General features: G+C 49.5%; 1 protein-coding gene across 1 annotated transcript in view; it reads right to left on the bottom strand.

Moving 5' to 3' along the window:
* The window catches only part of LOC135511527 (lipoma-preferred partner homolog), a 458,670-nt gene that overhangs the window by 238,690 nt on the left and 194,980 nt on the right, over positions 1-25,000 (bottom strand). The window lies entirely within an intron of this gene.

Genomic DNA, 25,000 nt, shown 5'->3' with positions numbered 1-25,000 from the left:
CTGAGCAACTGGCAGCCATGGAGCCATGACGGAACCACACATTCCATAATATACTCAGGGATCTGAGCAACTGGCAGCCATGGAGCCACGACAGAACCACAGCTTCCATAATATACTCAGGGATCTGAGCAACTGGCAGCCATGGAGCCACGATGGAACCACAGCTTCCATAATATACTCAGGGATCTGAGCAACTGGCAGCCATGGAGCCACGATGGAACCACAGCTTCCATAATATACTCAGGGATCTGAGCAACTGGCAGCCATGGAGCCACGACAGAACCACAGCTTCCATAATATACTCAGGGATCTGAGCAACTGGCAGCCATGGAGCCACGACAGAACCACAGCTTCCATAATATACTCAGGGATCTGAGCAACTGGCAGCCATGGAGCCACGATGGAACCACAGCTTCCATAATATACTCAGGGATCTGAGCAACTGGCAGCCATGGAGCCACGATGGAACCACAGCTTCCATAATATACTCAGGGATCTGAGCAACTGGCAGCCATGGAGCCACGACAGAACCACAGCTTCCATAATATACTCAGGGATCTGAGCAACTGGCAGCCATGGAGCCACGACAGAACCACAGCTTCCATAATATACTCAGGGATCTGAGCAACTGGCAGCCATGGAGCCACGATGGAACCACAGCTTCCATAATATACTCAGGGATCTGAGCAACTGGCAGCCATGGAGCCACGATGGAACCACAGCTTCCATAATATACTCAGGGATCTGAGCAACTGGCAGCCATGGAGCCACGATGGAACCACAGCTTCCATAATATACTCAGGGATCTGAGCAACTGGCAGCCATGGAGCCACGATGGAACCACAGCTTCCATAATATACTCAGGGATCTGAGCAACTGGCAGCCATGGAGCCACGATGGAACCACAGCTTCCATAATATACTCAGGGATCTGAGCAACTGGCAGCCATGGAGCCACGATGGAACCACAGCTTCCATAATATACTCAGGGATCTGAGCAACTGGCAGCCATGGAGCCACGATGGAACCACAGCTTCCATAATATACTCAGGGATCTGAGCAACTGGCAGCCATGGAGCCACGATGGAACCCCAGCTTCCATAATATACTCAGGGATCTGAGCAACTGGCAGCCATGGAGCCACGATGGAACCACAGCTTCCATAATATACTCAGGGATCTGAGCAACTGGCAGCCATGGAGCCACGATGGAACCCCAGCTTCCATAATATACTCAGGGATCTGAGCAACTGGCAGCCATGGAGCCACGATGGAACCACAGCTTCCATAATATACTCAGGGATCTGAGCAACTGGCAGCCATGGAGCCACGATGGAACCCCAGCTTCCATAATATACTCAGGGATCTGAGCAACTGGCAGCCATGGAGCCACGACGGAACCACAGCTTCCATAATATACTCAGGGATCTGAGCAACTGGCAGCCATGGAGCCACGACAGAACCACAGCTTCCATAATATACTCAGGGATCTGAGCAACTGGCAGCCATGGAGCCACGACAGAACCACAGCTTCCATAATATACTCAGGGATCTGAGCAACTGGCAGCCATGGAGCCACGATGGAACCACAGCTTCCATAATATACTCAGGGATCTGAGCAACTGGCAGCCATGGAGCCACGATGGAACCACAGCTTCCATAATATACTCAGGGATCTGAGCAACTGGCAGCCATGGAGCCACGATGGAACCCCAGCTTCCATAATATACTCAGGGATCTGAGCAACTGGCAGCCATGGAGCCACGATGGAACCACAGCTTCCATAATATACTCAGGGATCTGAGCAACTGGCAGCCATGGAGCCACGATGGAACCCCAGCTTCCATAATATACTCAGGGATCTGAGCAACTGGCAGCCATGGAGCCACGACGGAACCACAGCTTCCATAATATACTCAGGGATCTGAGCAACTGGCAGGCAAGGAGCCTGAGCTGCCCTATTCCCCACAGATTCCTTCACGCTGTGGTCTGTGGAGGAACTGGGAGCTGTGGTGAGGAGGGGTTAAGGGTCGGGGAGAGCCTATCATGCTGTCATGTTGTGACAGTGAGAGTCATGAATCCTCAGCCTGACGACAGACATGAGAGTTGAGCAGAGCTGAGTGTCATCCATAGCTGGCACACTGCGAAAGGAGCGAGAGGAGAGGGGTACTCTTGAGAGGAGAGGAGAGGAGAGGAGAGGAGAGGAGAGGAGAGGAGAGGAGAGGAGAGGAGAGGAGAGGAGAGGAGAGGAGAGGAGAGGAGAGAGAAGAGGAGAGGAGTTCTCTTGTGAGGAGAGGGGTACTCTTGTGAGGAGAGAGAGGAGAGGGGTACTCTTGTGAGGAGAGAGAGGAGAGGAGAGGGGTACTCTTGTGAGGAGAGAGAGGAGAGGAGAGGGGTACTCTTGTGAGGAGAGGAGAGGAGAGGGGTACTCTTGTGAGGAGAGGAGAGGGGTACTCTTGTGAGGAGAGGAGAGGAGAGGAGAGGGGTACTCTTGTGAGGAGAGAGAGGAGAGGGGTACTCTTGTGAGGAGAGAGAGGAGAGGATAGGGGTACTCTTGTGAGGAGAGAGAGGAGAGGGGTACTCTTGTGAGGAGAGGAGAGGAGAGGAGAGGAGAGGAGAGGAGAGGAGAGGAGAGGAGAGGAGAGGAGAGGAGGAGAGGAGAGGAGAGAGAGAAGAGGAGAGGAGTACTCTTGTGAGGAGAGGGGTACTCTTGTGAGGAGAGAGAGGAGAGGAGAGGGGTACTCTTGTGAGGAGAGGAGAGGAGAGGGGTACTCTTGTGAGGAGAGGAGAGGGGTACTCTTGTGAGGAGAGAGAGGAGAGGAGAGGGGTACTCTTGTGAGGAGAGGAGAGGAGAGGAGAGGAGAGGAGAGGAGAGGAGAGGAGAGGAGAGGAGAGGAGAGGAGAGGAGAGGAGTACTCTTGTGAGGAGAGGGGTACTCTTGTGAGGAGAGAGAGGAGAGGGGTACTCTTGTGAGGAGAGGGGTACTCTTGTGAGGAGAGAGAGGACAGGAGAGGGGTATTCTTGTGAGGAGAGGAGAGGAGAGGGGTATTCTTGTGAGGAGAGAGAGGACAGGAGAGGGGTACTCTTGTGAGGAGAGGAGAGGAGAGGGGTACTCTTGTGAGGAGAGAGAGGACAGGAGAGGGGTACTCTTGTGAGGAGAGGGGTACTCTTGTGAGGAGAGGAGAGGGGTACTCTTGTGAGGAGAGGAGAGGGGTACTCTTGTGAGGAGAGGAGAGGAGAGGGGTACTCTTGTGAGGAGAGGAGAGGGGAAAACCCAACCCCAAACAATTAACACCCAAGATAGAGTAGGTAGTGTAGAAACCTACCAAAAAAACAGTTGTCCAACAACAAATCCAATCCCTCCTAGACAACTTCTGGACAAAATGTGTCCCTCAATATTGAAGATGTATACATAGGATTAGGAAGCCTGGACAGTATATTTGACCTATCAGCTATCATATCAAATAAAAAAATACAGCAGAAAACCACACAAAACTAACGACACTGAGAATATATATATATATATATATATATATATATATATATATATATATATATATATTGTAACAGTATTAATATATATCTATATATATATATATATACACTCGCAACATGTAAAATATTGGACCCTTGTTTTTTAATGAGCTGAAATAAAAGATCACAGAAATGTTCAAAGCACCAAAAAGTTAATTTATCTCAAATGTTTTGAACAAATGAGTTTATATTTCTCCTTTGCCAAGATAATCCATCCATCTGACAGGTGTGGCATATCAAGAAGCTTAAACAGAATGATCCTTACCCAGGTGCACCTTGTGCTGGGGACGATAAAAGGTGATTCCAAAATGTGCAGTTTTGTTACGCAACACAATGCCACAGATGTCTCAAGTGCAAATGGCACGATAATTCAATGTTCATTTCTCTAGCATAAGCCGCATCGAAGGTCATTTGGAAGAATTTGCTAGTACGTCCAACCGGCCTCACAACTGCAGACTATGTACAACCATGCCAGCCCAGGACCTCCACATCCGGCTTCATCACCTGCGGGATCATCAGAGGGAAGAGGACTGGTGCTGAGGGCTATTTCTGTCTGTAATAAAGCACTTTGGTGGAGAAAAAAACTTATTCTGATTGGCTGGGTCTGGCTCCCCAATAGCTCCCAAGTGGGTGGGCCTATGCTCTCCCAGGCCCACCCATGACAGTGCCCCTGCCCAGTCATGTGAAATCTATAGATTAGGGTCGAATGAATTTATTTAAATTGACTGATTTCCTTATATGAAATGTAACGCAAAATAGTAGAAATTGTTGCATGTTGCGTTTATATTTTATTTAACCTAAGATAACTAACAACAACGAGGAATGGTTTGATGAAAAATTAAAAAACCTGAAAGAAATTGGGAAACCTGTCCAACCAAAAACAGAGAGACCCAGAAAACCTGAGTCTACGCCTTCACTATGGTGAATCACGAAAACAATACAGAAATACACTACGGAAAAAGAAGGAACAGCACGTCAGAAAACAGATCATTGTGATTAAAGAATCTATAGAATCATATCCCTTTTGGGAAAACTGGAAAACACTGAACAAACAGCAACACAAAGAGCTATCTATCCAAAATGGAGATGTCTGGATAAACCACTTCTCCAACCTTTTAACCTTTTAACAAAGAACTAAGAGAAAAAACAAACACGATCATCTACTAAACTACCAGCTATTAAAGACTACCCAGAACCCACTGGGTTATCCTACTACATTAAAGACTACCCAGAACCCACTGGGTTCTCCTACTACATTAAAGACTACCCAGAACCCACTGGGTTATCCTACTACATTAAAGACTACCCAGAACCCACTGGGTTCTCCTATTACAATAAAGACTACCAGAACCCACTGGGTTCTCCTACTACATTAAAGACTACCCAGAACCCACTGGGTTTTCCTATTATATTAAAGACTACCCAGAACCCACTGGGTTCTCCTATTACAATAAAGACTACCAGAACCCAATGGGTTTTCCTATAATATTAAAGACTACCCAGAACCCACTGGGTTCTCCTATTACAATAAAGACTACCCAGAACTCACTGGGTTCTCCTAATACATTAAAGACTACCCAGAACCCACTGGGTTCTCCTATTACATTAAAGACTACCAAAACCCACTGGTTTCTCCTATTACATTAAAGACTACCAGAACCCACTGGGTTCTCCTACTACATTAAAGACTACAAGAACCCACTGGGTTATCCTACTACAATAAAGACTACCCAGAACCCACTTGGTTCTCCAATTATATTAAAGACTACCCAGAACCCACTGGGTTCTCCTACTACATTAAAGACTACCAGAACCCACTGGGTTCTCCTACTACATTAAAGACTACCATAACCCTTTGGGTTCTCCTATTACAATAAAGACTTACCAGAACCCACTGGATTCTCCAATTATATTAAAGACTAGCCAGAACCCACTGGGTTCTCCTACTACATTAAAGACTACCAGAACCCACTGGATTCTCCTATTATATTAAAGACTACCCAGAACCCACTGGGTTCTCCTATTACAATAAAGACTACCCAGAACCCATTGGGTTATCCTATAATATTAAAGACTACCCAGAACCCACTGGGTTCTCCTATTACAATAAAGACTACCCAGAACCCACTGGGTTATCCTATAATATTAAAGACTACCCAGACCCCACTGGGTTATCATATAATATTAAAGACTACCCAGAACCCACTGGGTTCTCCTATTACAATAAAGACTACCCAGAACCCACTGGGTTCTCCTACTACATTAAAGACGACCAGAACCCACTGGGTTCTCCTACTACATTAAAGACTACCCAGAACCCACTGGATTCTCCTATTATATTAAAGACTACCCAGAACCCACTGGGTTCTCCTATTACAATAAAGACTACCCAGAACCCACTGGGTTCTCCTATAATATTAAAGACTACCCAGAACCCACTGGGTTCTCCTATTACATTAAAGACTACCAGAAGCCACTGGGTTCTCCAATTACAATAAAGACTACCCAGAACCCACTGGGTTCTCCTACTACAATAAAGACTACCCAGAACCCACTGGGTTCTCCAATTATATTAAAGACTACCCAGAACCCACTGGGTTCTCCTATTGCATTAAAGACTACCAGAACCCACTTGGTTCTCCTATTACATTAAAGACTACCAGAAGCCACTGGGTTCTCCAATTACAATAAAGACTACCCAGAACCCACTGGGTTCTCCTACTACAATAAAGACTACCAGAACCCACTGGGTTCTCCTATTGCATTAAAGACTACCAGAACCCACTGGAAATGTATTTATCTTTTTGAAACCTTTACTGTTAAATTCAAGTCACTTTTTTGTTAATTCTCACTATTGTTTAATGTTTATGTAAACACATTTCGCATGCAAACAAAGCCCGTTCAAACTGAATTGAGAGAGAGGTAGACAGAGAGAGAGAGAGAGAGAGTGAGAGAGGTGAACAGAGAGAGTGCGCGAGAGAGAGAGCGAGAGAGGTGAACAGAGAGAGAGAGAGAGAGAGAGGTAGAGAGAGAAAGAGAGAGGTAAAGAGAGAGAGAGAGAGAGTAAAGAGAGAGAGAGAGAGGTAAACAGAGAGAGAGAAAGAGAGAGAGGTAAAGAGAGAGAGAGAGGTAGAGAGAGAGAGAGAGAGAGAAAAGTAACCAATTGTACAGTAATTTGGGTAAATACATTATAGCTCTGGACATATTATCGTGTTTTGTAATGATTTATTTAGGGAGTCATTTATTATTTCTCTGATAATCTCAATTATGCAGATTAAGAGAAATACAGAGATTGTCTTTATTTACTTGCCACAATGCTCTCTCCTCCTCCCTCCCTCCCTCCCTCCCTCCCTCCCTCCCTCCCTCCCTCCCTCCCTCCCTCCTCCTCTCCCTCTCTCTCCTCTCTCCCTCCCTCCCTCCCTCCCTCCCTCCCTCCCTTTCTCTCTCTCCCTCCCCCTCCACCCTCCCTCCCTCTCCTCCTCTCTCTCCTCCTCCCTCCATCATCTCTCTCCCTCTCCTCCCTCACTTTCTCCCTCCCTCTCCTTCTCCTCCTCTCTCTCCCTCCCTCACTCTCTCTCCTCCTCCCCCTCCCTCCTTCCCTCCCTCTTCTCTCCCTCCCTCCCTCCTCTCTCCCTCTCCCCCCCTCCCTCTCCTCCTCCTCCTCACTCCCTCCCTTCCTCATCCCTCTCCCTCTCCTCCTCTCTCTTTCCCTCCCTCTCTCCCTCCCTCCCTCCCTCCCTCTCTCTCTCTCCCTCTCCTCCTCCCTCCCTCCATTCCCTCTCTCCCCCTCTCCTCCTCTCTCCTCCCTCCCTCCCTCCATTCCCTCTCTCTCCCTCTCCTCCTCTCTCCCTCCCTCCTTCCCTCCCTCTTCTCTCCCTCCCTTCCTCCTCTCTCCCTCTCATCCTCCCTCTCCCTCTCTCCCTCCCCCTCCCTCCCTCCCTCCCCCCTTCTATCTCCCTCTCCTCCTCTGTCCCTCCCTCCCTCTCCTTCTCCTCCTCTCTTCCTCCCTCCCTCTCTCTCTCTCCCTCTCCTCCTCCCTCCCTCCCTCCCTCTCTCCCTCCATTCCCTCTCTCTCCCTCTCATCCTCTCTCCCTCCCTCCTTCTTGCTCCCTCTCCTCCTCTCTCCCTCCCTCCCTCCCCTTTTGGTTCAAGTGCCTGGGCTTGATGAGTACAGTGTTTTGACAGTCATCTGGACCTCCTTGTTAGCTGGCCCCCAACAGATCTGATGTGCTTGGACAGGCCTGCGCTGCACATTAGTGGTGCTACGTACAGTAACAGTCATGGAGAGAGAGCGCTGGGGTTGGGGACAACTGATTGCACTGCTGCTGCCCTGAGCACACACACTTAGAGTGGTTTAGCATAAACATGGACTGCTTAACATGAGTCAGTATCTCACCTTCTCTCTCTCCACCCTTTACAGTAGTGTATCTCTCTCTCTCTCTGAGACAGGGACTATAATGGTTACTGATCTCTCTCTCTGAGACAGGGACTAAAATGGTTACTGATCTCTCTGACACAGGGACTATAATGGTTACTGATCTCTCTGAGACAGGGACTAAAATGGTTACTGATCTCTCTCTCTGACACAGGGACTATAATGGTTACTGATCTCTCTCTCTGAGACAGGGACTAAAATGGTTACTGATCTCTCTCTCTGAGACAGGGACTAAAATGGTTACTGATCTCTCTCTCTGAGACAGGGACTAAAATGGTTACTGATCTCTCTCTCTGAGACAGGGACTAAAATGGTTACTGATCTCTCTGAGACAGGGACTAAAATGGTTACTGATCTCTCTGAGACAGGGACTAAAATGGTTACTGATCTCTCTCTCTGACACAGGGACTATAATGGTTACTGATCTCTCTCTCTGAGACAGGGACTATAATGGTTACTGATCTCTCTCTCTGAGACAGGGACTAAAAGGGTCACTGATCTCTCTGACACAGGGACTATAATGGTTACTGATCTCTCTCTCTGAGACAGGGACTATAATGGTTACTGATCTCTCTCTTCGAGACAGGGACTAAAATGATTACTGATCTCTCTGAGACAGGGACTAAAATGATTACTGATCTCTCTCTCTCTCTCTGAGACAGGGACTAAAATGATTACTGATCTCTCTCTCTCTCTCTGAGACAGGGACTAAAATGATTACTGATCTCTCTCTCTCTCTCTGAGACAGGGACTAAAATGATTACTGATCTCTCTGAGACAGGGACTAAAATGGTTACTGATCTCTCTGAGACACAGTTACTAATTCTCACACTGTTTTGTCTGTATCCTGCCAGCCTGGCCGTTGCTTCTGGAACAGTAGTTTAGCAGACTCTCCTATGCAGAGTGACTTACAGATACAAGCAGGGTTAGGTGCCTTGCTCAAGAGCACATCCACAGATTACCTTCCCCCTGGAAGTCAGTCTTCTCCAATCAGACAACATATTCAATGTAGCTGTAACTTCTACTTGACAGGGTTAATGAACCTGTTGAACCATGATTCAATTATGTCTCCTTCAATTCAACTTAGCATGAAACCTGCCTTTGATATTGTCTATCTTACTGTTCATTTATTTCAAACTAGAGAAAACATTTCTAGTGACATTGTAGTTCGACCTTTCATAATTCCCCCCCCCCCCCAAAAAAAAAAAAAGCAAAAGCCAGGAGAGTAACAGCAATAAAACAACTCTCAGGAGTATATAACCCCAGTGGGTTACTCAATATGACCTACAATGACCACAGTGGGTTACTCAATATGACCTACACTGACCACAGTGGGTTACTCAATATGACCTACAATGACCACAGTGGGTTACTCAATATGACCTACAATGACCACAGTGGGTTACTCAATATGACCTACAATGACCACAGTGGGTTACTCAATATGACCTACAATGACCACAGTGGGTTACTCAATATGACCTACAATGACCACAGTGGGTTACTCAATATGACCTACAATGACCACAGTGGGTTACTCAATATGACCTACAATGACCACAGTGGGTTACTCAATATGACCTACAATGACCACAGTGGGTTACTCAATATGACCTACAATGACCACAGTGGGTTACTCAATATGACCTACAATGACCACAGTGGGTTACTCAATATGACCTACAATGACCACAGTGGGTTACTCAATATGACCTACAATGACCACAGTGGGTTACTCAATATGACCTACAATGACCACAGTGGGTTACTCAATATGACCTACAATGACCACAGTGGGTTACTCAATATGACCTACAATGACCACAGTGGGTTACTCAATATGACCTACAATGACCACAGTGGGTTACTCAATATGACCTACAATGACCACAGTGGGTTACTCAATATGACCTACAATGACCACAGTGGGTTACTCAATATGACCTACAATGACCACAGTGGGTTACTCAATATGACCTACAATGACCACAGTGGGTTACTCAATATGACCTACAATGACCACAGTGGGTTACTCAATATGACCTACAATGACCACAGTGGGTTACTCAATATGACCTACACTGACCACAGTGGGTTACTCAATATGACCTACAATGACCACAGTGGGTTACTCAATATGACCTACAATGACCACAGTGGGTTACTCAATATGACCTACAATGACCACAGTGGGTTACTCAATATGACCTACAATGACCACAGTGGGTTACTCAATATGACCTACACTGACCACAGTGGGTTACTCAATATGACCTACAATGACCCCAGTGGGTTACTCAATATGACCTACACTGACCACAGTGGGTTACTCAATATGACCTACAATGACCACAGTGGGTTACTCAATATGACCTACAATGACCACAGTGGGTTACTCAATATGACCTACAATGACCACAGTGGGTTACTCAATATTTACATTTACATTTAAGTCATTTAGCAGACGCTCTTATCCAGAGCGACTTACAAATTGGTGAATTCACCTTCTGACATCCAGTGGAACAGCCACTTTACAATAGTGCATCTAAATCATTAAGGGGAGGGGGGTGAGAAGGATTACTTATCCTATCCTAGGTATTCCTTGAAGAGGTGGGGTTTCAGGTGTCTCCGGAAGGTGGTGATTGACTCCGCTGTCCTGGCGTCGTGAGGGAGTTTGTTCCACCATTGGGGGGCCAGAGCAGCGAACAGTTTTGACTGGGCTGAGCGGGAACTGTACTTCCTCAATGGTAGGGAGGCGAGCAGGCCAGAGGTGGATGAACGCAGTGCCCTTGCTTGGGTGTAGGGCCTGATCAGAGCCTGGAGGTACTGCGGTGCCGTTCCCCTCACAGCTCCGTAGGCAAGCACCATGGTCTTGTAGCGGATGCGAGCTTCAACTGGAAGCCAGTGGAGAGAGCGGAGGAGCGGGGTGACGTGAGAGAACTTGGGAAGGTTGAACACCAGACGGGCTGCGGCGTTCTGGATGAGTTGTAGGGGTTTAATGGCACAGGCAGGGAGCCCAGCCAACAGCGAGTTGCAGTAATCCAGACGGGAGATGACAAGTGCCTGGATTAGGACCTGCGCCGCTTCCTGTGTGAGGCAGGGTCGTACTCTGCGGATGTTGTAGAGCATGAACCTACAGGAACGGGCCACCGCCATGATGTTGGTTGAGAACGACAGGGTGTTGTCCAGGATCACGCCAAGGTTCTTAGCGCTCTGGGAGGAGGACACAATGGAGTTGTCAACCGTGATGGCGAGATCATGGAACGGGCAGTCCTTCCCCGGGAGGAAGAGCAGCTCCGTCTTGCCGAGGTTCAGCTTGAGGTGGTGATCCGTCATCCACACTGATATGTCTGCCAGACATGCAGAGATGCGATTCGCCACCTGGTCATCAGAAGGGGGAAAGGAGAAGATTAATTGTGTGTCGTCTGCATAGCAATGATAGGAGAGACCATGTGAGGTTATGACAGAGCCAAGTGACTTGGTGTATAGCGAGAATAGGAGAGGGCCTAGAACAGAGCCCTGGGGGACACCAGTGGTGAGAGCGCGTGGCGAGGAGACAGATTCTCGCCACGCCACCTGGTAGGAGCGACCTGTCAGGTAGGACGCAATCCAAGCGTGGGCCGCGCCGGAGATGCCCAACTCGGAGAGGGTGGAGAGGAGGATCTGATGGTTCACAGTATCGAAGGCAGCCGATAGGTCTAGAAGGATGAGAGCAGAGGAGAGAGAGTTAGCTTTAGCAGTGCGGAGCGCCTCCGTGATGCAGAGAAGAGCAGTCTCAGTTGAATGACTAGTCTTGAAACCTGACTGATTTGGATCAAGAAGGTCATTCTGAGAGAGATAGCGGGAGAGCTGGCCAAGGACGGCACGTTCAAGAGTTTTGGAGAGAAAAGAAAGAAGGGATACTGGTCTGTAGTTGTTGACATCGGAGGGATCGAGTGTAGGTTTCTTCAGAAGGGGTGCAACTCTCGCTCTCTTGAAGACGGAAGGGACGTAGCCAGCGGTCAGGGATGAGTTGATGAGCGAGGTGAGGTAAAGGAGAAGGTCCCCGGAAATGGTCTGGAGGAGAGAGGAGGGGATAGGGTCGAGCGGGCAGGTTGTTGGGCGGCCGGCCGTCACAAGAAGCGAGATTTCATCTGGAGAGAGAGGGGAGAAAGAGGTCAGAGCACAGGGTAGGGCAGTGTGAGCAGAACCAGCGGTGTCGTTTGGCTTAGCAAACGAGGATCGGATGTCGTCGACCTTCTTTTCAAAATGGTTGACGAAGTCATCTGCAGAGAGGGAGGAGGGGGGGGGGGGGGAGGATTCAGGAGGGAGGAGAAGGTGGCAAAGAGCTTCCTAGGGTTAGAGGCAGATGCTTGGAATTTAGAGTGGTAGAAAGTGGCTTTAGCAGCAGAGACAGAGGAGGAAAATGTAGAGAGGAGGGAGTGAAAGGATGCCAGGTCCGCAGGGAGGCGAGTTTTCCTCCATTTCCGCTCGGCTGCCCGGAGCTCTGTTCTGTGAGCTCGCAATGAGTCATCGAGCCACGGAGCGGGAGGGGAGGACCGAGCCGGCCTGGAGGATAGGGGACATAGAGAGTCAAAGGATGCAGAAAGGGAAGAGAGGAGGGTTGAGGAGGCAGAGTCAGGAGAAAGGTTGGAGAAGGTATGAGCAGAGGGAAGAGATGAAAGGATGGAAGAGGAAAGAGTAGCGGGGGAGAGAGAGCGAAGGTTGGGACGGCGCGATACCATCCGAGTAGGGGCAGTGTGGGAAGTGTTGGATGAGAGCGAGAGGGAAAAGGATACAAGGTAGTGGTCGGAGACTTGGAGGGGAGTTGCAGTGAGGTTAGTGGAAGAACAGCATCTAGTAAAGATGAGGTCGAGCGTATTGCCTGCCTTGTGAGTAGGGGGGAAGGTGAGAGGGTGAGGTCAAAAGAGGAGAGGAGTGGAAAGAAGGAGGCAGAGAGGAATGAGTCAAAGGTAGACGTGGGGAGGTTAAAGTCGCCCAGGACTGTGAGAGGTGAGCCGTCCTCAGGAAAGGAGCTTATCAAGGCATCAAGCTCATTGATGAACTCTCCGAGGGAACCTGGAGGGCGATAAATGATAAGAATGTTAAGCTTGAAAGGGCTGGTAACTGTGACAGCATGGAATTCAAAGGAGGCGATAGATAGATGGGTAAGGGGAGAGAGAGAGAATGACCACTTGGGAGAGATGAGGATCCCGGTGCCACCACCCCGCTGACCAGAAGCTCTCGGGGTGTGCGAGAACACGTGGGCGGACGAAGAGAGAGCAGTAGGAGTAGCAGTGTTATCTGTGGTGATCCATGTTTCCGTCAGTGCCAGGAAGTCGAGGGACTGGAGGGAGGCATAGGCTGAGATGAACTCTGCCTTGTTGGCCGCAGATCGGCAGTTCCAGAGGCTACCGGAGACCAGGAACTCCACGTGGGTCGTGCGCGCTGGGACCACCAGATTAGGGTGGCCGCGGCCACGCGGCCACCCTAATCTATGACCTACAATGACCACAGTGGGTTACTCAATATGACCTACAATGACCACAGTGGGTTACTCAATATGACCTACAATGACCCCAGTGGGTTACTCAATATGACCTACAATGAGCTAACTCACGATGCCACACTGACAGCATAGCAACGCAAACTAGGTGTATTTGTGTCAAACCAAAATTGTCATCTCTCTCTCCCCGATGGATTTCAGAGAGTGAGCAAATGGGACTTATATAATTCACACATCCCCCCCTTATGCCAGGGAGAATACCAACTAAAGCAAACACAACTGTTTTGATGTCTGTGAACCATAAAGCCTCATCCAACGGAGGCAGAAAGTTATACGGAGCGTTCCTTCCTCTGCTCCAACTTTTATGACTGAGTAACGACACAAACTCTGGTTCCATTTCATCTGGGAGCCAAAAATACAACAGGCTGGTCCCCTTACTTTCCCTCCTCCCTCTCTGCCTCGCATCCCGCCACCTGGCGAGGAGGAGAGCGTCCCCGGCCTGGGTCCTTTCCCAGAGGCTCTGGACAGAGCAGCAGCAACACAGGGCGGCATATCGATTTCGGAGTGCTGGCACGTTAATTACAGAAAATGGTCAATTGAGGGCTCTGGTCAAAAGTAGGGAAAAGGGTGCAGTTTGGGACACAGTCCTACGTGGCTCCTGTCATTCAGCCACTCACTCTCAGACCTGGCAACTCACTCTCAGACCTGGCCACTCACTCTCAGACCTGGCCACTCACTCTCAGACCTGGCCACTCACTCTCAGACCTGGCCACTCACTCCCAGACCTGGCCACTCACTCCCAGACCTGGCCACTCACTCTCAGACCTGGCCACTCACTCTCAGACCTGGCAACTCACTCCCAGACCTGGCCACTCACTCTCAGACCTGGCAACTCACTCCCAGACCTGGCCACTCACTCTCAGACCTGGCCACTCACTCTCAGACCTGGCAACTCACTCCCAGACCTGGCCACTCACTCTCAGACCTGGCAACTCACTCTCAGACCTGGCCACTCACTCCCAGACCTGGCCACTCACTCTCAGACCTGGCAACTCACTCTCAGACCTGGCCACTCACTCTCAGACCTGGCCACTCACTCTCAGACCTGGCCACTCACTCCCAGACCTGGCAACTCACTCTCAGACCTGGCAACTCACTCCCAGACCTGGCCACTCACTCCCAGACCTGGCCACTCACTCCCAGACCTGGCCACTCACTCTCAGACCTGGCAACTCACTCTCAGACCTGGCCACTCACTCTCAGACCTGGCAACTCACTCCCAGACCTGGCCACTCACTCCCAGACCTGGCCACTCACTCCCAGACCTGGCCACTCACTCTCAGACCTGGCCACTCACTCTCAGACCTGGCCACTCACTCTCAGACCTGGCCACTCACTCCCAGACCTGGCCACTCACTCTCAGACCTGGCAACTCACTCCCAGACCTGGCCACTCACTCCCAGCCCTGGCAAGGCTCCTGCTCTCACAGTTTCATAAAGAGACGCATAGAAATGTTTCAGATCATACCGACAAAAATCTTTCCGTCTCCTTTCTGTGACTTGTTACAATACTTTTCCTACTAAAAGATCGTCACTTCACCAACAAGACGTGTATGGGGTGCATAGCCTCAGAAATATGTTTGTTGACCTGTCTGTGCATGTCTGTCCTTGTGTGTGTTTGGGTGTGGGTGTGTGTGTCTGTGTGTGTGTGTCCGTGTGTGTCCGTGTGTGTGTGTAATCACGTGTGTGTGTGTGTGTGTGTGTGTGTGTGTGTGTGTGTGTGTGTGTGTAATCACGTGTGTGTGTGTGTGTGTGTAGTCAAGTGTGTGTGTGTGTGTGTGTGTGTGTGTGTGTGTGTGTCTTTAGATGAACACAGCCTTCTCTAGGCCTGAATACAGACTGGACAGGAGCAGAGAAAAAGGTGTCATGAATAGGTCTGAGGCCCAAATGACACCCTATTCCCTATATAGTACACTACTTTAGACCAGAGCCCTATGGAACCCTATTCCCTATATAGTGCACTACTTTAGACCAGAGGCCTAACACCCTATTCCCTATATAGTGCACTACTTTAGACCAGGGCCCTATAGAACCCTATTCCATATATAGTGCACTACTTTAGACCAGGACCCTGTGGAACCCTATTCCCTATATAGTGCACTACTTTAGACCAGGGCCCTATAGAACCCTATTCCATATATAGTGCACTACTTTAGACCAGAGCCCTATGGAACCATATTCCCTACATAGTGCACTACTTTAGACCAGAGCCCTATGGAACCCTATTCCCTATATAGTGCACTACTTTAGACCAGGGCCCTATAGAACCCTATTCCATATATAGTGCACTACTTTAGACCAGGGCCCTGTGGAACCCTATTCCCTATATAGTGCACTACTTTAGACCAGAGCCCTATGGAACCCTATTCCTTATATAGTGCACTACTTTAGACCAGAGCCCTATGGAACCATATTCCCTACATAGTGCACTACTTTAGACCAGGGCCCTATAGAACCCTATTCCATATATAGTGCACTACTTTAGACCAGGGACCTATGGAACCCTATTCCCTATATAGTGCACTACTTTAGACCAGGGCCCTATAGAACCCTATTCCATATATAGTGCACTACTTTAGACCAGAGCCCTATGGAACCCTATTCCATATATAGTGCACTACTTTAGACCAGGGCCCTGTGGAACCCTATTCCCTATATAGTGCACTACTTTAGACCAGAGCCCTATGGAACCCTATTCCCTATATAGTGCACTACTTTAGACCAGAGCCCTATGGAACCATATTCCCTACATAGTGCACTACTTTAGACCAGAGCCCTATGGAACCCTATTCCCTATATAGTGCACTACTTTAGACCAGAGCCCTATGGAACCATATTCCCTACATAGTGCACTACTTTAGACCAGGGCCCTATAGAACCCTATTCCATATATAGTGCACTACTTTAGACCAGGGCCCTATGGAACCCTATTCCCTATATAGTGCACTACTTTAGACCAGGGCCCTATAGAACCCTATTCCATATATAGTGCACTACTTTAGACCAGAGCCCTATGGAACCATATTCCCTACATAGTGCACTACTTTAGACCAGAGCCCTATGGAACCCTATTCCCTATATAGTGCACTACTTTAGACCAGGGCCCTATAGAACCCTATTCCATATATAGTGCACTACTTTAGACCAGGGCCCTGTGGAACCCTATTCCCTATATAGTGCACTACTTTAGACCAGAGCCCTATGGAACCCTATTCCTTATATAGTGCACTACTTTAGACCAGAGCCCTATGGAACCATATTCCCTACATAGTGCACTACTTTAGACCAGGGCCCTATAGAACCCTATTCCATATATAGTGCACTACTTTAGACCAGGGCCCTATGGAACCCTATTCCCTATATAGTGCACTACTTTAGACCAGGGCCCTATAGAACCCTATTCCATATATAGTGCACTACTTTAGACCAGAGCCCTATGGAACCCTATTCCATATATAGTGCACTACTTTAGACCAGGGCCCTGTGGAACCCTATTCCCTATATAGTGCACTACTTTAGACCAGAGCCCTATGGAACCCTATTCCCTATATAGTGCACTACTTTAGACCAGAGCCCTATGGAACCATATTCCCTACATAGTGCACTACTTTAGACCAGAGCCCTATGGAACCCTATTCCCTATATAGTGCACTACTTTAGACCAGAGCCCTATGGAACCCTATTCCCTACATAGTGCACTACTTTAGACCAGGGCCCTATAGAACCCTATTCCATATATAGTGCACTACTTTAGACCAGGGCCCTATGGAACCCTATTCCCTATATAGTGCACTACTTTAGACCAGGGCCCTATAGAACCCTATTCCATATATAGTGCACTACTTTAGACCAGAGCCCTATGGAACCCTATTCCTTATATAGTGCACTACTTTAGACCAGAGCCCTATGGAACACTATTCCCTATATAGTGCACTACTTTAGACCAGAGCCCTATGGAACCATATTCCTTATATAGTACACTACTTTAGACCAGAGCCCTATAGAACCCTATTCCCTATATAGTGCACTACTTTAGACCAGAGCTCTATGGAACCATATTCCCTACATATTGCACTACTTTAGACCAGAGCCCTATGGAACCATATTCCCTATATAGTGCACTACTTTAGACCAGAGCCCTATGGAACCATATTCCCTATATAGCGCACTACTTTAGACCAGAGCCCTATGGAACACTATTCCCTATATAATGCACTACTTTAGACCAGAGCCCTATGGAACCATATTCCCTATATAGCGCACTACTTTAGACCAGAGCCCTATGGAACACTATTCCCTATATAGTGCACTACTTTAGACCAGAGCCCTATGGAACCATATTCCCTATATAGTTTTTTTTTTTTATCTTTTAAGATAAAATTCTTATTTTCAATGACGGCCTAGGAACAGTGGGTTAACTGCCTGTTCAGGGGGAGAATGACAGAGGCTGTGTTCATTTGTACCTTGTCAGCTCAGGGATTTGAACTTGCAACCTTTCGGTTACTGGTCCAACGCTCTAACCACTAGGCTACCCTGCCGCCCCATGGTGCACTACTTTAGACCAGAGCCCTATGGAACCCTATTGCCTATATAGTGCACTACTTTAGACCAGAGCCCTATGGAACCCTATTCCCTATATAGTACACTACTTTAGACCAGAGCCCCACTATTTAGGGAATATGGTGACAGCGTTTGTCAATGGGCCCACTGACTGTGGAGAGGAAAGGAGAGGGAGACAGGAGGCAAGACAGGCAGGCTGGCAGCAAGACAGGCAGGCTGGGAGACAGGCAGGCTGGCAGCAAGACAGGCAGCCTGGCAGTAAGACAGGCAGGCAGCAAGACAGGCAGGCTGGGAGACAGGCAGGCTGGCAGCAAGACAGGCAGCCTGGCAGTAAGACAGGCAGGCAGCAAGACAGGCAGGCTGGGAGACAGGCAGGCTGGCAGCAAGACAGGCAGGCTGGCAGCAAGACAGGCAGGCTGGGAGACAGGCAGGCTGGCAGTAAGACAGGCAGGCAGCAAGACAGGCAGGCTGGGAGACAGGCAGGCTGGCAGCAAGACAGGCAGGGAGACAGGCAGGCAGGGAGACAGGCAGGCTAGCAAGAAGACAGGCAGACATGGAGACAGGCAGGCAGCAAGACAGTAAGCCAGCTGAAGGGGGTCAGGGAGAGAGGAGCAGAAGGCAGAGGAGACAAAGCCAGGGGTCAGGGGTGAGGGAGAGAGGAGCAGAAGGCAGAGGAGACAAAGCCAGGGGTCAGGGGTGAGGGAGAGAGGAGCAGAAGGCAGAGGAGACAAAGCCAGGGGTCAGGGGTGAGGGAGAGAGGAGCAGAAGGCAGAGGAGACAAAGCCAGGGGTCAGGGGTGAGGGAGAGGGGAGCAGCAAGAGGCAGAGGGGAGCAGCACGAGGCAGGGGAGACACAGCCAGGGGTCAGGGGTCAGGCAGAGGGGAGCAGTAAGAGGCAGGGGAGACCCAGCCAGGGGTCAGGCAGAGGGGAGCAGCAAGAGGCAGGGGAGACCCAGCCAGGGGTCAGGGGTCAGGCAGAGGGGAGCAGCAAGAGGCAGGGGAGACCCAGACAGGGGTCAGGGGTTAGGGAGAGAGGAGAAGCATAGGAGACACAGCCAGGGGTCAGGTAGAGGGGAGCAGCAAGAGGCAGGGGAGACCCAGCCAGGGGTCAGGGGTCAGGCAGAGGGGAGCAGCAAGAGGCAGGGGAGACCCAGACAGGGGTCAGGGGTTAGGGAGAGAGGAGAAGCATAGGAGACACAGCCAGGGGTCAGGTAGAGGGGAGCAGCAAGAGGCAGGGGAGACCCAGCCAGGGGTCAAGGGTCAGGCAGAGGGGAGCAGCAAGAGGCAGGGGAGACCCAGACAGGGGTCAGGGAGAGGGGAGACCCAGACAGGGGTCAGGGAGAGGGGAGACACAGACAGGGGTCAGGGAGAGGGGAGACACAGACATGGGTCAGGGAGAGGGGAGACACAGACATGGGTCAGGGAGAGGGGAGACACAGACAGGGGTCAGGGAGAGGGGAGACACAGACAGAGTCAGGGAGAGGGGAGACACAGACAGGGGTCAGGGAGAGGGGAGACACAGACAGGGGTCAGGGAGAGGGGAGACACAGGCATGGGTCAGGGAGAGGGGAGACACATACAGGGGTCAGGGAGAGGGGAGACACAGACAGAGGTCAGGAAGAGGGGAGACCCAGACAGCCAGGGGTCAGGGAGAGGGGAGACACAGCCAGGGGTCACAGGGTCAGGGAGAGGGGAGACACAGGCAGGGGTCACAGGGTCAGAGAGAGGGGAGAAACAGCCAGGGGTCACAGGGTCAGGGAGAGGGGAGACACAGCCAGGGGTCAGGGAGAGGGGAGACACAGAAAGGGGTCAGGTAGAGGGGAGACACAGCAAGGGGTCAGGGAGAGGGGAGACACAGCCAAGGGTCACAGGGTCAGGGAGAGGGGAGACACAGACAGGGGTCAGGGAGAGGGGAGACACAGACAGGGGTCAGGGAGAGGGGAGACACAGGCATGGGTCAGGGAGAGGGGAGACACAGGCATGGGTCAGGGAGAGGGGAGACACAGACATGGGTCAGGGAGAGGGGAGACACAGACAGGGGTCAGGGAGAAGGGAGACACAGACAGGGGTCAGGGAGAGGGGAGACACAGACATGGGTCAGGGAGAGGGGAGACACAGACAGGGGTCAGGGAGAGGGGAGACACAGACAGGGGTCAGGGAGAGGGGAGACACAGGCATGGGTCAGGGAGAGGGGAGACCCAGGCATGGGTCAGGGAGAGGGGAGACCCAGGCATGGGTCAGGGAGAGGGGAGACACAGGCATGGGTCAGGGAGAGGGGAGACACAGACATGGGTCAGGGAGAGGGGAGACCCAGACAGGGGTCAGGGAGAGGGGGGAGACACAGCCAGGGATCAGGGAGAGGGGAGACACAGCTAGGGGTCAGGGAGAGGGGAGACACAGACATGGGTCAGGGAGAGGGGAGACACAGACAGGGGTCAGGGAGAGGGGAGACACAGGCATGGGTCAGGGAGAGGGGAGACCCAGACAGGGGTCAGGGAGAGGGGGGAGACACAGCCAGGGATCAGGGAGAGGGGAGACACAGCTAGGGGTCAGGGAGAGGGGAGACAAAGACAGGTGTCAGGGAGAGGGGAGACACAGACAGAGTCAGGGAGAGGGGAGACACAGACAGGGGTCAGGGAGAGGGGAGACACAGACAGGGGTCAGGGAGAGGGGAGACACAGGCATGGGTCAGGGAGAGGGGAGACACATACAGGGGTCAGGGAGAGGGGAGACACAGACAGAGGTCAGGAAGAGGGGAGACCCAGACAGCCAGGGGTCAGGGAGAGGGGAGACACAGCCAGGGGTCACAGGGTCAGGGAGAGGGGAGACACAGGCAGGGGTCACAGGGTCAGAGAGAGGGGAGAAACAGCCAGGGGTCAGGGAGAGGGGAGACACAGAAAGGGGTCAGGTAGAGGGGAGACACAGCAAGGGGTCAGGGAGAGGGGAGACACAGCCAGGGGTCACAGGGTCAGGGAGAGGGGAGACACAGACAGGGGTCAGGGAGAGGGGAGACATCACTAACACTCAGACCCTGGTTACAGACGTGACTCTGTACCTCACTAACACTCAGACCCTGGTTACAGACGTGACTCTATACCTCACTAACACTCAGACCCTGGTTACAGACGTGACTCTATACCTCACTAACACTCAGACCCTGGTTACAGACGTGACTCTATACCTCACTAACACTCAGACCCTGGTTACAGACGTGACTCTGACTCTATACCTCACTAACACTCAGACCCTGGTTACAGACGTGACTCTGTACCTCACTAACACTCAGACCCTGGTTACAGACGTGACTCTATACCTCACTAACACTCAGACCCTGGTTACAGACGTGACTCTATACCTCACTAACACTCAGACCCTGGTTACAGACGTGACTCTATACCTCACTAACACTCAGACCCTGGTTACAGACGTGACTCTGACTCTGTACCTCACTAACACTCAGACCCTGGTTACAGACGTGACTCTATACCTCACTAACACTCAGACCCTGGTTACAGACGTGACTCTGACTCTATACCTCACTAACACTCAGACCCTGGTTACAGACGTGACTCTGTACCTCACTAACACTCAGACCCTGGTTACAGACGTGACTCTGACTCTATACCTCACTAACACTCAGACCCTGGTTACAGACGTGACTCTGTACATCACTAACACTCAGACCCTGGTTACAGACGTGACTCTGTACCTCACTAACACTCAGACCCTGGTTACAGACGTGACTCTATACCTCACTAACACTCAGACCCTGGTTACAGACGTGACTCTGTACCTCACTAACACTCAGACCCTGGTTACAGACGTGACTCTATACCTCACTAACACTCAGACCCTGGTTACAGACGTGACTCTGTACCTCACTAACACTCAGACCCTGGTTACAGACGTGACTCTGTACCTCACTAACACTCAGACCCTGGTTACAGACGTGACTCTGTACCTCACTAACACTCAGACCCTGGTTACAGACGTGACTCTATACCTCACTAACACTCAGACCCTGGTTACAGACGTGACTCTGTACCTCACTAACACTCAGACCCTGGTTACAGACGTGACTCTATACCTCACTAACACTCAGACCCTGCTTACAGACGTGACTCTGACCGAACATCCCTCACATCAAATCAGAACCAGTCGTGATCTCATTTCCTGCCGCACGTCCCCCGAGCGCTTCCTTTCCTTCCCCAAACATGATTAGTTTGTTTTGAATGTGTCCTACATGTATTGTGTGTCAAACAATTTATCTCAGTGCCCAAGGCTTTTCACTAGTTTCAAGTTGCTCTTAAATTCATCTGATATCTATTACTGATATAGCTGGGTCAAGACTCATGTTATTATTAGAAACCAATAACACTTTATAAAAAATGTGAACTATCCCACTACAAGGCTGAAATTCAGACCAACTTAAATAAACAACCGAAGCACTGTGTTGTGTTGGTAGTGGAGGTCAAGTTTGTACCGGTGTAATGTGTTGGTAGTTAGTGGGTAGTTAGTGGAGGTCAAGTGTGTACCTGTGTAATGTGTTGTGTTGGTAGTGGAGGTCAAGTGTGTACCTGTGTAATGTGTTGGTAGTTAGTGGGTAGTTAGTGGAGGTCAAGTGTGTACCTGTGTAATGTGTTGTGTTGGTAGTGGAGGTCAAGTTTGTACCTGTGTAATGTGTTGGTAGTTAGTGGGTAGTTAGTGGAGGTCAAGTGTGTACCTGTGTAATGTGTTGTGTTGGTAGTGGAGGTCAAGTTTGTACCTGTGTAATGTGTTGGTAGTTAGTGGGTAGTTAGTGGAGGTAAAGTTTGTACCTGTGTAATGTGTTGGTAGTTAGTGGGTAGTTAGTGGAGGTAAAGTGTGTAACTGTGTAATGTGTTGGTAGTTAGTGGGTAGTCAGTGGAGGTAAAGTTTGTACCTGTGTAATGTGTTGGTAGTTAGTGGGTAGTTAGTGGAGGTCAAGTTTGTACCTGTGTAATGTGTTGGTAGTCAGTGGAGGTAAAGTGTGTACTTGTGTAATGTGTTGGTAGTTAGTGGGTAGTTAGTGGAGGTCAAGTTTGTACCTGTGTAATGTGTTGGTAGTTAGTGGGTAGTCAGTGGAGGTAAAGTGTGTACTTGTGTAATGTGTTGGTAGTTAGTGGGTAGTTAGTGGAGGTCAAGTTTGTACCTGTGTAATGTGTTGGTAGTTAGTGGGTAGTCAGTGGAGGTAAAGTGTGTACTTGTGTAATGTGTTGGTAGTTAGTGGAGGTCAAGTTTGTACCTGTGTAATGTGTTGGTAGTTAGTGGGTAGTTAGTGGAGGTCAAGTTTGTACCTGTGTAATGTGTTGGTAGTTAGTGGGTAGTTAGTGGAGGTCAAGTGTGTACCTGTGTAATGTGTTGTGTTGGTAGTGGAGGTCAAGTTTGTACCTGTGTAATGTGTTGTGTTGGTAGTGGAGGTCAAGTTTGTACCTGTGTAATGTGTTGGTAGTTAGTGGGTAGTTAGTGGAGGTAAAGTTTGTACCTGTGTAATGTGTTGGTAGTTAGTGGGTAGTTAGTGGAGGTAAAGTGTGTAACTGTGTAATGTGTTGGTAGTTAGTGGGTAGTCAGTGGAGGTAAAGTTTGTACCTGTGTAATGTGTTGGTAGTTAGTGGGTAGTTAGTGGAGGTCAAGTTTGTACCTGTGTAATGTGTTGGTAGTCAGTGGAGGTAAAGTGTGTAACTGTGTAATGTGTTGGTAGTTAGTGGGTAGTTAGCGGAGGTCAAGTTTGTACCTGTGTAATGTGTTGGTAGTTAGTGGGTAGTCAGTGAAGGTAAAGTGTGTACTTGTGTAATGTGTTGGTAGTTAGTGGGTAGTTAGTGGAGGTCAAGAGTCCTGTGTGGCTCAGTCGGTAGAGCATGGCGCTTGCAACGCCAAGCGTCGTGGGTTCGATTCCCGCTGGGACCACCCATATGTAAAAGTAGTGGCCCCAGCTGACTTGTAAGTCGCTTTGGACAAAAGCGTCTGCTAAATGGGATATATTATATATTAAGTTTGTACCTGTGTAATGTGTTGGTAGTTAGTGGGTAGTCAGTGGAGGTAAAGTGTGTACTTGTGTAATGTGTTGGTAGTTAGTGGGTAGTTAGTGGAGGTCAAGTTTGTAACTGTGTAATGTGTTGGTAGTTAGTGGGTAGTTAGTGGAGGTAAAGTTTGTACCTGTGTAATGTGTTGGTAGTTAGTTGGTAGTTAGTGGAGGTCAAGTTTGTAACTGTGTAATGTGTTGGTAGTTAGTGGGTAGTTAGTGGAGGTAAAGTGTGTACTTGTGTAATGTGTTGGTAGTTAGTGGGTAGTTATTGGAGGTAAAGTGTGTACTTGTGTAATGTGTTGGTAGTTAGTGGGTAGTTAGTGGAGGTAAAGTGTGTACCTGTGTAATGTGCTGGTAGTTAGTGGGTAGTTAGTGGAGGTAAAGTTTGTACCTGTGTAATGTGTTGGTAGTTAGTTGGTAGTTAGTGGAGGTCAAGTTTGTAACTGTGTAATGTGTTGGTAGTTAGTGGGTAGTTAGTGGAGGTAAAGTGTGTACTTGTGTAATGTGTTGGTAGTTAGTGGGTAGTTAGTGGAGGTAAAGTGTGTACTTGTGTAATGTGTTGGTAGTTAGTGGGTAGTTATTGGAGGTAAAGTGCGTACTTGTGTAATGTGTTGGTAGTTAGTGGGTAGTTAGTGGAGGTAAAGTGTGTACCTGTGTAATGTGTTGGTAGTTAGTGGAGGTAAAGTGTGTACTTGTGTAATGTGTTGGTAGTTAGTGGGTAGTTAGTGGAGGTAAAGTGTGTACCTGTGTAATGTGTTGGTAGTTAGTGGGTAGTTAGTGGAGGTAAAGTGTGTACCTGTGTAATGTGTTGGTAGTTAGTGGGTAGTTAGTGGAGGTAAAGTGTGTAACTGTGTAATGTGTTGGTAGTTAGTGGGTAGTTAGTGGAG

This window comes from Oncorhynchus masou, chromosome 24 (assembly GCF_036934945.1).
Source record: "Oncorhynchus masou masou isolate Uvic2021 chromosome 24, UVic_Omas_1.1, whole genome shotgun sequence".
Classification (NCBI taxonomy): domain Eukaryota; kingdom Metazoa; phylum Chordata; class Actinopteri; order Salmoniformes; family Salmonidae; genus Oncorhynchus; species Oncorhynchus masou.
The sequence above is the reverse complement of the archived record's forward strand: the minus strand, read 5'-3'. Positions and strand labels throughout refer to the sequence as shown.